A 3,365-nucleotide genomic window follows, 5' to 3' on the forward strand; every position below is an offset into this window, starting at 1 on the left:
TGTTCTTGCCTTGAGAATCCCAGGGATGGGGGAGCCTGGTGGGCTGCCGTCTATGGGGTCGCACAGAGGTGGACACGACTGAAGCGACTTAGCAGCAGCAGCAGAGTAACACTAGGTTCAAACTTGGAGGAACTTGCAGACTGTTTTCCAACACCATTTTTATTCCCACTAGCAGGTTCCATGGTTCCAAACTCTCCACATCCCTCCAAGGATATGAATCTTAGTTTCTGGATCTTCAAGGACAGGATGTCACTTATGCTCCTCACATGAATAAGCTCTGGGTTACATTTCTTATCACAGCTTATAAGCTTGAGCAAACAAAAGGGAAGATATCTTCCAGATTTGGCTAATGCCCTAAGGATAAAAACAACTTCTCCCTCTGAATTATTGCCCACATTTATATTTTGGCCTAAACATTTATTCTCTTGATACTGTACTTATGGAAGCTTTTTATACTTAACCTGTTATTTTTATTTGCTTTCACTGGACAAGTAAGCCTTAAACCCAGGCCAACCATGTTACTAAAAATGGAATCTCCAAGGCCTACTTTTTCAATCCTGCTATTTTTCTGGCACCAGCGTAGTTGCCTGAATGCAAATCCACCTAAACCAATGATACTTTATCTCTTCTGTGAGCCAGTGTTGGTTTGTGACATGCTTGTTATCGGCTCACAGTAAGAAATATACAGACACTGAAAGTGAGCATAAGCAAGTAAACTACCTTATCTTGAACTTGACTGGCAACTGCCAAGAAAAAGATGAGCATTTTTATCATGTCATTGGATCTGCTAAGACTGTTCGATTATTGGTTCTCATGGACTAGAAATTATAGTGTGGTGTCTAAACTAGTACTTTTAAAAGACATGTGTGTGGGTCACATGTAAGTTGATTAATTTTATAGATACTTTCCCCATAAAAATGCATATACAAAGAAATGCAAAAGTTCAGTTCAGTCGCTCAGTCACATCTGACTCTTTGTAACCCCCTGGACTGCAGCACTTCAGGCTTCCCTGTCCATCACCAACTCCCGGAGTTTGCTCAAGCTCATGTCTATTGAGTCGGTGATGCCATCCAACCATCTCATCCTCTGTCATCCCCTTCTCCTCCTGCCTTTAATCTTGCCTAGCATCAGGGTCTTTGCCAATGAGTCAGATTTTTGCATGAGGTGGCCAAAGTATTGGAGCTTTAGCATCAGCATCAGTCCTTCCAGTGAATACTCAGGACTGATTTCCTTTAGGATGGACTGGTTGGATCTCCTTGCAGTCCAAGGGGCTCTCAAGAGTGTTCTCCAACACCACAATTCAAGAGCATTAATTGTCTGGTGCTCAGCCTTCTTTATGGTCCAACTCTCACATCCCTTCGTGATGTGAGAGTGTTTTTACTGGAAAAACCGTAACTTTGACTAGATGGATCTTTGTTGGCAAAATAATGTCTCAGCTTTTAGATATGCTGTCTAGGTTGGTCATAGCTTTTCTTCTTTCAGTTTCAAGCATCTTTCAATTTCATGGCTGCAGTCACCATCTGCAGTGATTTGGAGCCCCCCAAAATAAAGTCTGTCACTGTTTCCATTGTTTCCTCATTTATTTGCCATGAAATCATGGGACCAGGTGCCATGATCTTAGTTTTCTGAATGTTGAGTTTTAAGCCTACTTTTTCACTCTCCTCTTCCACTTTCATCAAGAAGCTCCTGAGTTCCTCTTTGCTTTCTGTCATAAGGGTGGTGTTATCTGCATATTTGTGGTTATTGATATTTCTTCTGGCAATCTTCATTCCAGCTTGTGCTTCATCCAGCTTGTGCAGCATTTTGCATGATGTACTCTGCATATAGGACTTCCCTGAGGCTCAGTTGGTAAAGAATCCACGTGCAATGCAGGAGACCGCAGTTCGATACCTGGGTCGGGAAGATCCCCTAGAGAAGGGAAGGGGGGATCTAGGCCAGTATTTTGCATAGAGAATTCCACAGACAGTCCATGGGGTTGCAAAGAGTCAGACACAACTGAACCACTTTCACTTTTCACTCTGCATATAAGTTAAATAAGCAGGGTGACAATATATAGACTGGATGTACTCCTTTCCCAATTTGGAACCAGTGTTGTTCCATGTCTGGTTCTAATTGCTGCCTCTTGACCTGCAAAGAGGTTTCTCAGAAGGCAGGTGAGGTATTCTAATATTCCCATCTCTCGAAGAATTTTCCACAGTTCGTTGTGATCCACACAGTCAAAGGCTTTGGCATAGTCAACAAAGCTGAAGTAGACGTTTTTCTGGAACTCTCTTGCTTTTTCTATGATCCAACGGATGTTGGGACTTTGATCTCTGGTTCCTCTGCCTTTTCTAAATCCAGCTTGTACATCTGGAAGTTCTAGGTTCACATACTGTTGAAGCCTAGCTTGGAGAATTTTGAGTGTTACTTTGCTAGCATGTGAGATGAGAGCTATAGTGCAGTACTTTGAACGTTCTTTGGCATTGCCTAACTTACAAAAGTTAACATGCAATAAAATGTCAGTATATCTGTATGGGTCCCATGAAGACTATAGATCTTTTTTTTTTTAAATAATTTTCTTAATATTTATTTATTTGACAATATCAAGTTGCTGCATGCAGGACCTTTGTTGCACCATGAGGGCTCTTTGAGGCACAAGGACCTTCTAAGTGGTGCCAGGCCTCACGATTGCCATATGCTGGCCTAGTTGCTCCACAGCATGTGGGATCTTAGTTCCCCGAGCAGGGATTGAACCCACTTCCTCTGCACTGCAAGGTGGATTCTTAACCACTGGACCACCCGGGGAGTCCCAGATCTTTTTTAAGCCTGGAAAGAGACAGCGGCAGCTGGAGGACATTTTGAGTAATCATTTCATTATTCAGAAGTGCACTCTGCTTATCTGAGAGTACAAACTAGAGCAGACAGAAACTGGCCCTCATATTGCAACATCACAGAAGAAGTTGAAAGACATCGTTGATTCATTCACCCAACTTGACTGGTTTTACAATGTAGCAGACCAAGTTCCGATCTAGATCGCTGCTCAAAAAAATTGAAATTTGTCATTCTTTTCCCCTCCCTCACTCTCCTTCTCCAAACCCAGCATGTGTACCCTCTTCCCAAATGAGGGGAATTTCACACTTGATGATCTTGGTGGAAGGCAGACAGCTTCCTCCATTAGACAGAAAACCTTGCTTCCTAAATATTCCTGCAGGTGAAAGAGGCTGAGGCTCCACCAGGCAGGTTACCACATGCTGGACTCTTCCTTAGGACATGGTGCCACAGAGAGACTGGAACTGCACTGAATGCTTTAGGCACACGGGGCACATGGGGCAGAGGTGGCAGGGTGCCGTCCAGCTGTCAGGAGCAGCGAAGAGCAGGTCTACCAC

The sequence above is a fragment of the Bison bison genome, unplaced genomic scaffold, assembly GCF_000754665.1.
Source record: "Bison bison bison isolate TAMUID 2011002044 unplaced genomic scaffold, Bison_UMD1.0 scf7180017864260, whole genome shotgun sequence".
Lineage (NCBI taxonomy): Eukaryota > Metazoa > Chordata > Mammalia > Artiodactyla > Bovidae > Bison > Bison bison.